This window comes from Trachemys scripta, chromosome 7 (genome assembly GCF_013100865.1).
Source record: "Trachemys scripta elegans isolate TJP31775 chromosome 7, CAS_Tse_1.0, whole genome shotgun sequence".
In the NCBI taxonomy this organism is placed as follows: domain Eukaryota; kingdom Metazoa; phylum Chordata; order Testudines; family Emydidae; genus Trachemys; species Trachemys scripta.
This window is the reverse complement of record NC_048304.1, coordinates 115,826,940-115,840,954: the sequence shown is the minus strand read 5'-3', so window position 1 is coordinate 115,840,954 and position 14,015 is coordinate 115,826,940.

Genomic DNA, 14,015 nt, shown 5'->3' with positions numbered 1-14,015 from the left:
CTTCTTCAGATGCAAGTCTTGCATCTGAAGAAGTGAGGTTCTTACCCACGAAAGCTTATGCTCCCAATACTTCTGTTGGTCTCAAAGGTGCCAAAGGACCCTTTGTGACATTAGGACTGGCTCTAGTATGAAGTGATGAATATATACCCCTGTCTCCAGGCAGTGCATATAGACCATGGGTAGGCAGGTGGCACGCAAGCGGATTTTCAGTGGCACTCACACTGCCTGGGTCCTGGACACCGGTCCGGGGGGGCTCTGCATTTTAATTTAATTTTAAATGAAGATTCTTAAACATTTTAAAAACCTTATTTACTTTACATACAACAATAGTTTGGTTATATATTATAGACTTATAGAAAGAGACCTTCTAAAAACATCAAAATGTATGACTGGCACGTGAAACCTTAAATCAGAATGAATAAATGAAGACTCGGCACACCACTTCTGAAAGGTTGCCGACCCCTGATATAGACCTATGTTTATACCTTTGATCCTGCAACTAACTCCACTCAGCTGCAGGGAGACACCTATACAGCGTACCTTGCAGGACTGAAACCTATGTCTATTTACAGCAGGCTAAATCATCAATCACACAGCTCCATCGGCTTCAGGGTCTGGCCCAGCCTATCTCTATCTAGCTACCCTAGCTATAATAAACGGTAGCAGTTAACCATTACAAGTGGTCATATAACTCAAGTGCGGAAGGGATTAGACTTTAAAGGTTCAAGAAAACACCTTATACTTTGGGGTTTATTCTTTTTAATTTTAATGCGATGGGCTAACGTGTTTAAAATGAATCCTGTTGTTGTATTGGCATTGTGTTATTTTCAGTCTAGACATTTTTTATTTCTCTGCCGTTAGGTTCCAACCGAACCCAAAAAGGAATCTGGTCTGCAACTGCCATTCCTGTTCCTTCACAACAGAGGCAATTGTCACCTCTGGATTTTTTCTCTCTCTCATTCAGCGGTTGTGCAGCAGTTGATCAATTGCAACAGTACCAAAAAAAAAAAAAAACCCCAAGGTTAGTCATACATGATCAGCAAAATGGCCCAAATGATGTCATCCATCAAGATGGACATCGCAATTTGCCAACTATTTTCTCATAAATCAAATCATAGTCCCACAAGGAAGAAGAGCAACTCATGAAGAGCCAACATGGCAGCAGTTATCGGCAGACGGAGAGAAATGCTCCCTCAAGTATACAGTAATTATTTTACTCGATGGGAAATAAAGAGGGGAGAGATGGGAGTGTAGAACTGGAGAGTGTCTGCCTCACTTCATTACGATTCCCTAGACAAGGGGTGCAGCATATGCTTTTCATTGTGAAGCCAATAATTTTGAATCTTGGGACAGGTGAAAACTTAAATGACATTTGCAAACCTTGATTTATTTCCCTGCTTAACTCTGGAACATGCTTTAGATTTAGCTATATAAGTTTCCATAGATTAGTGGTCAATGTCAGTGTATTTGCAGTGACCTGTACCAGCCCTTTCACTTTCCCTATCAGTTAATTCAATATTTTTGGTACTAATCGTCGCTTATTGAAATTCCCCTTTTCCTTTTGGTGTACATTGTTTAAAAAAGGGTATATACTGTAGTTTTAACTTTCTATTTTTAAACTTAGATTCTCTCTTTCTCTCTCTCTCTCTGGTTTTCCCCCCATGTGCTATTTTAGTTGCTGGAAATCTCATTAAAAGTTATTTATGAGCTGTTAGCGATCCCGTAAGGATTACACCTAATTCAGTCTGTAAAGCTTTTGAGTTACATTGCTTCCCAGGAATAGTCCCTACAGCATAAAAGGACCACCTTTCCCATTGTTTGACTTTCATTATCATTAGAATAAATATTGCATGTGAGCTTTCTAGCAAATGTAAATTTCTTGTATTCTTAACCACATTGCATGATTTAGAGATTATCTGCTACTCATTCGTCAGTTCTTTACATTGACTCTTTGTATTCATCCTATTCTATAGGTGGGGAAACTGAGGCATACAGATTAAATAGTTTGTCCAGGGCTCTCAGAGGGAGACCGTAAAAGAGCTCATGACTGGCTGAAAACAGCCAGAGGTTAACAAATACTGAGGTCTGGAGTAGTTAACCAATCAAATTGAATATACAAATAATGCCTCATGGTGGTTACATAGTCAGTGAAAGCAATTATTCATCTCTTTAGAAGTAAAGAATATTTTTTTCCTAATTGTTTATGTCATTTCCCATTTACACTGTTAGGTTCCACTTTTGCCTTTAATTCATGGTGATCGTGGATTGATTTTCTCTTATTAAGATGTTCAGACTGTATGTAATAATTCATATATCTCTTTCAATAAAAATGATCGATTATTGCCCCTCAACCTTTGTTTGAGTTAGCTTTGCATCTCCAGTAAACACATCTTTATAACCCCTAAAATAAAATCAATATTTGTTTATTATTTCTATTTTACAGATGAATAAATGAAGTTAGATGATTTGTCCAAAGGCACATGTTAGTAAGTGGCAGAGGCAAGGAAGGAAATAAAAAGTCCTCTGCGCTAACCAGTAGACATCACTGTCTTTTTCTTCCTGGTGCTGCGATTTTGGCAAGATCAAGTTGTTGCACTTAGAGCAGAATACCTAATTTTCCAGTGGCTCGGATCTGAATACTGACACATCTGAGTCCTCAGTGGTCCAATTAATTTTATTTATTATTATGAAGAAGTATCTGCCTTGAAATAATCTATAGACCACAGCCAAAATTGGGAAAACATTGTGCGTGGCACAGTACTAACACAAGGGGCACATCTATACTTGGAGCTGGAGGCATAAACTCCTGCTAGCGGAGACTTAACACAGGCTATCTGTCGTTGGGCTAGAGTGCTAAAAGTAGTGTAGCCAAGGCAGTGGGGGGCCCAACTGCACAAATACTTACGTAGCATATTGGGTGGGATCTTACCTGAGTCAGATTTTAGCATGCTAGCTATTTCTAATCTGCTAGTTCTATCAGAGCTAGCACAGGTATGTCGTCTTGAGCTGGAATTTACATCTCCAGCTCGAAATATAGATGTACCATAGTGAGAAACAGTCCATACCCCAATGAGACTACCTCTAAAGAGTCCAGAGGTTGAAGGGAGAAGGGAAGTTGTTATTTTACAGATAGGAAGCTGAGGCACAAAGAGTTGAAGTGACTTACCCAAGATCACCCAAAAAGTCTGAAAGGAGAGCTGGGAATTCGAACCCAGATCTTCTGAGTCCCAATCTAGAGTTTTACTCATAAACTTGTCTTTCCTTTCTGTTGATGCTTAATTCTTTTACCCAGCCCGCCTGGTAAACATTTAAAATCTTTCAGGCCAGCTGTTTAATAAGGGGAGTAATTTTTGAAGGGGGGGAAAAATAGCTCACTTGGGATGTAACCAGTGTTGTTTCATCAGCTGTCAGGCAGCATCGCAGGTCTGGTATGAAGGAAAGGGGGAAAGAAGGAGGTGAAACAAAATGCATGTTGTTTTTCAACTTGTCTGCGGGGGGGGGGGGGGGGAGGAGGGGGGAAATGAACATGCTGACATGGTCTATAGCACCTTGCTTCTGAGAATGTCTTGCCACTTGGTGTCTGTGGAAACATGAAGTCTCTCTAACGTATTTTCCCTGTTCTAGTTATTGTTCAAGAAGTGACTGCTGAGTGCAAAGCATGGTATGTAGCATTGTTTCTTTCCTTTCTAAATACTTGTGTTTCATAAAAGTAATGGGGGAGGAGGGAAGGACAGAAAATATACACTTAGATGAATTGCAACCCAAACTGTAGATATTATTAAGCCAAGTTATATTAAGTAACTCTTGGGAATTACAAATAAAAGAATAAACATTTTTGAAATATGTCTTATGCTTAATTAATCATATAACTCTTAGAACAAAGACCACATTTCTTCAAAGTTCTCAGCTTTCCCTCTCATGCAGTACAAAATCATTTCTAGGATTCCTAGTTCACTCATACCCGAGTACCACTTGGCTCCATTCCACCTGTAATTGGATTTTTCAGTTTTTCAGAATAATCTCTCTTTTGCCATTTTTCCCTATTTTCATCCAGGCTAGCAGGAGCCAATGAGAGAGGATATTCCCCCCCAGATTGCTTCAAAACACTTTATACATATTTCTGTGTGTGTGTGGGTGTGCACGCATAAACTGGCAAAACAATGTTTAAAATTATCTTTAGAAAGATTTTGAACACTGCCCCTGACTCAGACTTTATGACGTAGGCTAAATATGTTTAAGGGCAGTAAAGTTTACTCATATATGCTTTTTCTTAAAGGTGTCTGATCTGTCTTCTGTTTCGTTCCTGTGTACCCCTTCTGTCTAATGGTTAGAGCAGGACTCCTGGGTTCTCCTCAACTTTTGTCGTTGATCTGTCTGACTTTGGGCAGGTCATTTAGACTTGATCCTACACTCCTGAGTGTGGGAAGATAGTTGGTCTAGTCAGTGTATAGGCTAGTTGATTGGGCCACTGAAAAACTCATTCCAGTTCCTGGTTCAGCCATAGAGTTCCAGTGTGATCTTGGGTCAAATGCTTAATCTACCCTGCATTCAATTCCTGATCTATAAAATGGGATTGATACCTCCCTACCTCATAGGATAAAATTCATTAAAACAGTGAGGTGCTCAAATGCTGTGGTGATGAGGGCTAGGTAGCTATTGAACTCAATGGGACTAGACACAGACGTAGAAGTGTCTACAAGATTACATCTCTCTGTACCTTAACTTATGCATCTCTTAGGTAGGTAATTGTTATACCCATTTATCTCCAACTGTTGTTGTTAAGATTTACAAAGTGTTTTGAGATCCTTGGATCAAAGGTACTACAGAAGGACAAGCATTCACTGAGGAGCAATTGACAATTTATTCCCTATCTCACTGTGTATTAAATGAGGAAGTAACTAGAGTTCCGCCACAAATTATTGGGTTCAATTGTTTTTACTTGCATGGTAAAGAAGAATAATTCCCCCCCGCTTTCGGAATCCCTGCGAGATCAAACTACATGATCACGGTGGTCCCTTCTCACCATACTCTCTGTGAATCTATGCTCATAATGTACCATTGATCTTAAGCATGATAGGATCTTTGGGCATCACTTAGCCTGACTAAAAAGGCAAAGTTGTAACAGCCTTGGGACATGACAGATCTTGCTATTGTAACCCACACACCTCCTGGGTGTGGTGTTCTGTCCCATCTAGTGGCACTGAGACCACTTAGCCCTGGTCTACACTGGGGGCGGGGGGTAGGATCGATCTAAGTTATGCAACTTCAGCTACGTGAATAAATGTGTGTCTTCACCCGGTGAGTTGACTGCTGCCGCTCCCCCGTCGACTCTGCCTGCGCCTCTCGCGGCACTGGAGTACAGGAGTTGATGGGAGAGTGCTCGGGGGTCAATTTATCGTGTCTAGACTAGACACGATAAATCGATCCCTGCTGGATCGATCACTGCCCGCCAATCTGGCGGGTAGGGTAGACATACCCTTAGAGAGAGATTAATGAGGCTGCTCTACAGCCTTAACTACGAGCCATATGGCTTTTAGCTCATGCAGTAGAGGCTCATGCACTAAGTTCCCAGGTTCGATCACGCCTGCTGACGACCGGGGTCTGTCAGTGTTATACTATGTCACAGAAAACAATGAAATTTCCCAGGTGTGGAATTCACTCCCTACCTGTGATCAAATTCAGCTTAAAAATAGACATGTTTTATTTAGTACTAGTCCTGTGTAGCCCCACCCCAGTCAGAGCTGGGCTAGCAGTGTGGAGATGGAGAGCAACCGTCCTGGGTTATTTCAAATTGTACAAGAAGACTGGAGTAATATTGTGTGAGGAGGATCCCCAACCCCATTGCTGGTTGCAGATAAATATGGCATGGGAAGGAGCCACAGGAGCTGGCAGCACGATATAGATAATGCACCTGAGTTGGTTCTCCGACCTCCAGCTCTATTCACTGAATACTGTTCTTAATTCAGAAGAGCAACAGATTTGTGTTCCTCCCTGGAATGGTCATTTGAGGCAAGTTTCACGGTAATTGAAATGACACATGTAAAAGTCACCTTGCAACATCTTTCTGAGGGTCGTGTTTCACCTGACACGATAGACAGATAGTGGCCTCACCCGTCTCCGAGCCTGCCACAGGCAAATGGACATAGCCCGCAGTGGTGCTGAGGTCACCTCAACAAAGGAAGTGGCTGGTAAGGCTAAAGGGAATTTTTTTGCCAGTGCTAAGTGCTTACAAGGGTGGTGGGAGTAAAAATTTACCTGCAATGACTTCGGTGCAGTTCAAAAACAGGGAAGATGATATTTTATTTATATTCCCAATGCTCCATAGTCTGAGTAGCCCATTAGTCATTATTGCTCTGAGGGCACATGGGATGATAAAATGTGGCTCTAGGTGAGTTAGCACTGCATGAACGTTTTAGTTCTCGGCAGACTGTTATTTATATTGCAGTCGTGCCTAGAAGCCCATTGTGCTAGGCACTGTACGTACACATAATAAGAGACAGTCCCTACCCCAAAGAGCTTGCAAGCTAAATAATAAGATGGATGGGGAAACAGAGGTGAGCAATTTGTCCAAGGTCAGTAGTAGAACCAGGAATAGTACACAGGTGTCCTGACTCCTAAGACAGGCCACTAGATGACAATACCTCTCAGATGTAGACTCAGACCTGCTTCAACTTCCACCTGTCCCCACAAACCAGCAGATCCCCATGCCTCTGGAGAGCCCCATTCTCTACAAACTTTTTCAAGGCTGCTGCTCTCTAAGTGTTTCAAATTTGACCCTCGTTTCTGGAGATGGGTCACATAGTGAAAGTCACAGATCATTTCTCTTTTTTCTCTGCTTGGCTGTGCCTATCTCATGTAGGGTGACCAGATAGCAACTGTGAAAAAACAGGACGTGTGTGTGTGGGGTGTGTGTGTGTGTGTGTGTGTAATAGGCACCTATATAAGAAAAAGTCTCCAAAAGTACTGTCCCTTTAAAAACGGGACATCTGGTCACCCTAATCTCATGTGATCAGAAAGAAGGGCCAATCCAGCTCATTAGAAGCTGTTTCTGTGTAGTTTCCTAGAGACTGAGGTAGCATTTTATCTGTTGGAGTGACACTGAAAAATCTGGAAAGGGGGAAAAATGTTTCCTCATCCTAGTTCCAATCTGCACCTCTGACTCTGGCTTGCCAGAGGCCTTATACATTTAATACCTTCCCTACTTCCTTTGGGGAGGGTCTTTGATTTTTAGCCTGACATAAATATCTCCTAATTTTACACAGGAAGATGTATTTGTTTCAGTGCTGGCTAAATTCTCTTGTGCCAATGGCACTTATAGGACCATATCCTCCGATAGCGTAAGATGGAAAAGCTCCATGGATTTCAGTTCAGTTGTGGTGATTTACTCCAGCAAGGGTCCAGTTGATAGTGTATTGCTTCTGGGTAGAGGCCTGCCTAGAGTGCCGACATTCTGCAGTTCCTCAGACGCTGTTTTTTTCCCCCACCACCATATCCCATTTCAATTACGTCTAGTTTGCTGTCTGCTATCACACCTAAATTTCTTTTATCTTTCATGGCTTTTTCCTCCCATTAAATATAAGTGGTTTCAGAATATCTTCTTCAGATCTTGCTCCTTTTCCAGCTGAATTTCATTCCGAGTTTCATTCTGGCCTGACATTAAGCACAGAATCTCCTGAATGTACAGAAGGAAATTGTTTTTGTTTTCCTGATTTCCCACCAGATAACTTTCATGGTTCTGATTTGATAGCAGTTTTCACTTGTTTCAATTGGTACACATGAATACATAAGGTACAGGGCAATGGTGAATAGAGCTGGTTGGAAAATGTTTCCCTTTACCCCGCAGAAAAACTTATGAAACCAGAAAAAATATTAGGGTCTTTTTTAAGTGGAAATGCAAATATCAAAAAAATTTTGGCTGAAAACTGAAACTATTTTGGATTGTGGGCATTTTTGGGGGCCAAAAATATTACATTTTCTGAGCAAAGAAGACACTTTTCATGAAAAATTTCAATTAGTTGAAAACTCAATCTTTGACCAATCCTAATACCTATCTCATAGAGCTGGAAGGGACCTTGAAAGGTCATTGAGTCCAGCCCCCTGCCTTCACTAGCAGGACCAAGTACTGATTTTTGCCCCACATGGCCCCCTCAAGGATTGAATTTATAACCCTGGGTTTAGCAGGCCAATGCTCAAACCACTGAGCTATCCCTCCCCCCTATAATGGTGAGTCAGCCCTAACTGTGCATTAATCCTGGACAGGGAAAGAGAAAGACAGAGAGAGGTTACAATACCCAGTATGTTGTAACAGCTACAGTGTCAGTTACTGTCTGACACTCTCCTATTTCTGTTTGTTTTTATGAAGCTGAACAACAATTGTATTCAGCTGCTGTTTTGCAGGTACAAAATAATCTTTGCATGGGTGAGTGAGTGCGGCTCAAAAACAACAAGGAGTCTGGTGGCACCTTTAAGGTGCCACCAGACTCCTTGTTGTTTTTGTAGATACAGACTAACACGGCTACCCCCTGATACTTGAGTGCGGCTCAGTTATTTTCCTTTTGCCTCCTGTTATTTTAATGTTACATATTAAACATTATGTTCTGGTGCTGACGCACTCTTTGTGTTCTGAAACGTCTGCTTTCCCCTGCTGTGGAGAAGACCAGCGGTCCTGCTTTTACCTGAATTTAGCATATTTTATCTTTTTGGCTCTTCTTCAGCCCTGTGGCTTCACACAGGGCAGAGCTCAGATTCAGGAATGCTTTGGCTATATGTTTTGAAAACACCAGTATCCCGCAAGGGTAACCCACTCATTGAGGCACTCTGGCCCCCTCTAGGGGTGGCTGGGCCATACATAGAGGTTGGTGACCCTGCTATTCCTCAGCTAATAGAAAAGAGTCTTTTAGCTCACCTAGTAGAGGCTCATGCTTTTAAATTCAGAAGTCCCAGGTTCAATCCTTGCTGCTGACAACCGACCCAGGGGCATGGCATTACACAAGCTCACGGTCACCGAGGCATTCACAATGACCCTTGATCCCAGGAGCTCACATGCATGGCAATGCAAGGATTTGTGTGTGAATCTATGTGGACTTATGAATTCATGTGCAAATAGGGCCAGAGGTAAAGTGCATGGGCTAGACTGGCGATAGACCACACAGCTGTAAGGTGAGTTAATGTCCTGCTTGGAGTTACATGAAATATTCTGAAATGGCTCCTTTGCTGTTGCCGTTGTATCCTATGAAGACCACAGAGCTGAACGATCTAACTTTGCTCTCTCACTATGCAAATCTTTGTGCATCCGAGTAACTATGCTCGTATCAATAATGGATTGTGTTCTCTCCAGCTCATTGATCTCAATGGGTCTTTCATGAATGAACGTACTCATTTGCCTAAGTATTGGGAGATCACACTGTTATGTTCTCCTCCATTATTTTCCCCATTTGCCTGGTTCAGTCATCTGTTGTGTCTGGTCATAGATTGTGAGCAGTATTCTAGTTAGTAGAGTGCCTAGTGCAGTGGGGATCCTTGATGGGGATCTCTAGACACTATTGTAAAAGAAATAATAATAACTCTTGTGGGTTTTATGTCATTTGAACATTGTGCTATGCACTTAAAGACAATAGTACAAAGACGTGGGGCCTAATTCTCCATTGCTTTGCATCTTCTGCCATCATTCACTTGTGTGCAAGGTGGGCGTAAAAAGCTACCATATCAAAATGATGGCATTTTGGTCAAAATGACGGGCTGGTCAAAACAGCCCACATTTAGCAAAAACCAAACCAAACCACAAAACCCAACAATAACCAAAAACTCCAACCCTTCCAAAAACAAAAACCAAAAAACCCCACACCTCCGCAAAAACCATTTTGTTTTTCACTGAAAATTTTCAAAGCTTTTTGGCAAGTTCTAGTTTTACATCCATTTTAGACTGGTGTAAAGGATGCCCCAATGTGCACAGTGGTGGCCTAGGTTCCCAGCTCTAAAGCGCTTCTATTGTCAGCAGACAATGTACAAACAAAAGAGGGGGAATAGGACATAATGAAAAGCAGCATGACTGAGTTGTGAAGATCTGGATGTGTCTTGCTAGTTACATGATTTGTGTGTGTGTGTGTGTGTGTGTGTATAGATCTATGTCTATTGTTTTCAGTTGTTTCATTTGCTACCATTCATCTGCCAAGAAACCTAGGGATCTAGACCCTTGACTGGTGGTGGTGGGGAAATACATTTTAAAGAGGAACTTGCAGAACGAGTGATTTGAGGCAGGATGTACCAAATCAAAGAGCTAACTCGACTTAGAAACTGCATAGATGATCTACAATGTTGCAATACAGGGCATTGACCTCTTCAGTTTAAGAAGACCATACCAAATGGAGCAGCAAATCATGATTGGAGGGAGAATAACAAAGTTTTATATATTTTTTTCTAGACAAGGGAAATGCTTAATTCCTTTCTCTTGAACTACTAATCACCAGTACTCCTAGAAAGTTAAGCCTATAGCCTTTGTTTTGCATATAGCTACATTTGAATTAGAATTGGATTTTTTTTTTTGGTGCTTTCATTTCTTCAGCGTATTTATAAAAGGCGCAGAACAGAACATGTGGCATCAGAGGAACACCTGGCAATCAAAGGATGCAGAGCCAGCTGTTGCCTCTGCAATCGGAATTAAAAATCCACGATCCCGATCCTTTATGGCAACATTTGTGTAGTTCATGAAAGCAGGGGAAGTAAGGCGGCATGCACATGTTTGAGGAGCCTCAGTCAGGAATGGTGCTCATGTTGTATGCTAAAAAAAAGAAAATCTTCTCATCTTTAAGAAGTGAAGGTTTTTAAGCCAGCTGTGTTTTGCAGCTCAGGGCTGTTCCAGAATCCTCTCTGTGCTGGGACACACATTTCTGGAGGACTCACTACTTTTAACAATTTTGCTCGTAAAGCATCTAAGTTAAACGCACTCCATTCCTGACCTCCCTCCGGCCGATCCGTGCAATATCCTTCTTGCTTGGGTTCATAGGTCTCTCCTCTTCTCCTCCAGCTTATTTAGCTGCTGAGATATCGAAGACCAGGGGTAATAAAAGATGCCTCTGGTATTCTCTCTTCCAAACTGGGTACTGAAGGGCTCGGTCAGGAATGCTGTGCATAAAAAACCAAAACGGCAGCTGAAATGCAGCTTGATTGTACGTGTCGTGCCTAAATAAAAAAAAAAGAGTCAGAACCACCATTTGAGAATGTGTGAGTCAATAAAGTTTTATAAAGAGAGCCCATAAAGCTGCCATGGAAGTTTAACCATTGCATATAGCAAAGGTGAAGGCAATTCATTTGTGCGGGATGAGGCTATTTATCCCTGCTCCTTTTATCTCCCATGCGGGGATCTTTTTTATTTAAAACATATGGGAAACGCTAGAGTTTGGCATGAATGTCTGTGGTGGGAAAAAAAAAATCGAAACTGCTCAAACACTCAAACACACACAACAGATGTGAAGAAATTAAGACTGAATGATAGATGGGGCCTCACTTGCAGTAAAACATGTTTCAAATGATGGAAGAAGGAAAGACCTCGCTTTCCCCATGGCAGTTGATAGACACAAGCACTTGAACAGTTCATACTCTCTCTGTTGTCCCTGTCATAAGATTTGTAGGTCGCTCTCAGCCAGCCACTGGGGTTAAAGGTCACAGGTCATGACCTGTTGATTTACCAAAGTATGATCAACTCACACAAATTACAGGCGTAAGAGAGTCCTGACAACTTCAATATGATGAGCAATGAGAGCAATTATTTGTGACATGTGAAACCAGTGTGAGAGCATAATTCTGTCACTGCGTGACAAGGCATTATTAGCAGGGGCATGCAGCAGCTTGAACCGGGAGCAGCTGTAAAAGAGGCAGTGAAAGGGAGAGGGGCTTTACATGAGATAGCATGACTGAATTTCTCTAGCAGAGTCACAAATATCAACTTCATCTCCTCGTGGTTAGGCACAAACAAAGCCATTCTACCTCAGTGGTTCTGAAAGCTATAACCTTTTTTCTGGGTAGGGAAGAGGAGGAAAAAAGAAAACAAGAGGAAGGGATCTAGCAAATGTCTACAGGACATTTTATATTTCAGTACTTGCGTGGAGAGGTGCGAAATGTGGGGGCTTTAATTCTGATGGGAGGAACTAAGGAATTGAGACCTAGGAAAACGCTGTATCTGGTGGTGTCGGTGTGGTTTAATAAAATGGATGTATCATCTTCTTGATGTTGTTTTTGTGGGCCCTTGTCAGAATCTTTTTTCAACTTTGTTCATGTGGGAAAAAAATTGCCTGGGGTGGGATGTGCCATACTATTCAGATGGGGGCACATGCTGGCAGAGAGAGTCGAAAAGATGTTCCCCCTCCTGTGGGATTGACTGAGAGCTTACGGCATGGATGTCAAGTGCGTGGGGGAAAAGTTAGTATCTCCGCGGCACCGAACGCTGGGTGACATAGTATTTTCCGAATCAGCAAGTGTGGCCGTTACTGGAGGATGATGCAACGACATATGAGTCTCTGCACAATTAACATAAAACGGAGCTGAAAGCTGCTTCTTCTCTGGTGCAAATCTGGCAGTCCTCGCACAGACAGCATATCCATTGACTGCAATGGCAGTATAGACACCAGCTAATGCTCAGCTTCCTCGCTAAGGTGGCATTCTCTCTCTCTCTCTCTCTCTCTCTCTCTCTCCCTCTTTAACTTACTGGCCCAAGGTCTCAGACGGCATCAGTAACAGCATTCAGGCAGGGGCTTTCTTATCTCCCAGTCTTATCCTCCCCCAAGTAGACTATGCCATCAGCTACGGCTCCAATGGGATGCCTGGATAATGTTAACCTGCTGTTGGAAGAAATCACATAGTGGGTAACACAAAGTAGTACATCCCTAGAAGAGATGGGCATCCCTGTGACACTTGTCCTTATCAGCCACCCCCCATATGAACAAATACACTGTGACCTACCTTCCTCAACTGTGGATTATTCTGGAATCTGGACTATTCGAGGATTACCCTGCGCAGCTCATATTAAGTAACTATGCTCTGATCCATGCGGCATTTGATTGGAATGAATCCTAGAGACCTTCCTCTGGCAAGAATTGACTCCAGCAAAATTTAGCCAGAGTGAGGACTGTAAGAACAGACCTGTTATCAGCAATAAATAACAAATATACTTAAAGAAAAGTGCTATCCTGTCCACACAATTCCATGGGGTTGCTGCATGACCCAGGTGTGATGGGTTGGATCCCTTTGGATGCCACCTGATGTGCTGAGATACCACTGAGCCCGCCTGTTATGCCAGTTTGGGCACCCTTTTTACCTGTGTTGCTGAGTCAGGCTATTAAGCCTGTTCCAACACACACAGAGGCAGAGCTAACCCCAACTGCAGAACAAAACAGACACTGAGATCAGTTCGGGGAAGGCTCAGCTTAAGGGACTTGCCCCAGCACTCAGGTGTCCACCTCCCTTGGGGTGCAGACCCAAAGATTATGAAATCCGTCTCCTCCCTTAACGCGGAGGAGGTTATGCACAACTTCTCGCCCACCTCCTCCCCCGCAGTTAGAAATTACCGAAACTGGGTTTAATAATAAACAAAACAAATTTTATTAAGTATAAAATGCAGATTTTAAGTGGTAAAAGTGGTAACAAACAGAACAAAGCGGATTACTGACCAAATGAAATCAAACACACAAACTAAGCTAGTTTCACTAAAGAAATTGGTTACAAATAATATTTCTCACCCTAGATATTGTTGCAGGCAGGGTGCAAAGTTTCTGTGGTTCGGCGATCTAGTTATATTCCTTTTCAGACTGGCGCCGTCTCAGTGTGGACTCCTTCCCTTCCCTTCAGGTGGCTCTTGCAGTCTTTCTTCTTGGGCAGACGGGCCATGGAGAGGAGGAGTCCTGTTTGCCTTCCTCCCCACCCTTAAATAGGATTTACATAAGGCGGGAATCCTTTGTTTCCCAAACTTGACCCCTCTTTCCTTCCAGTGGAAAGTTACAAGAAGTCCCAGGTAATGTTTTAGT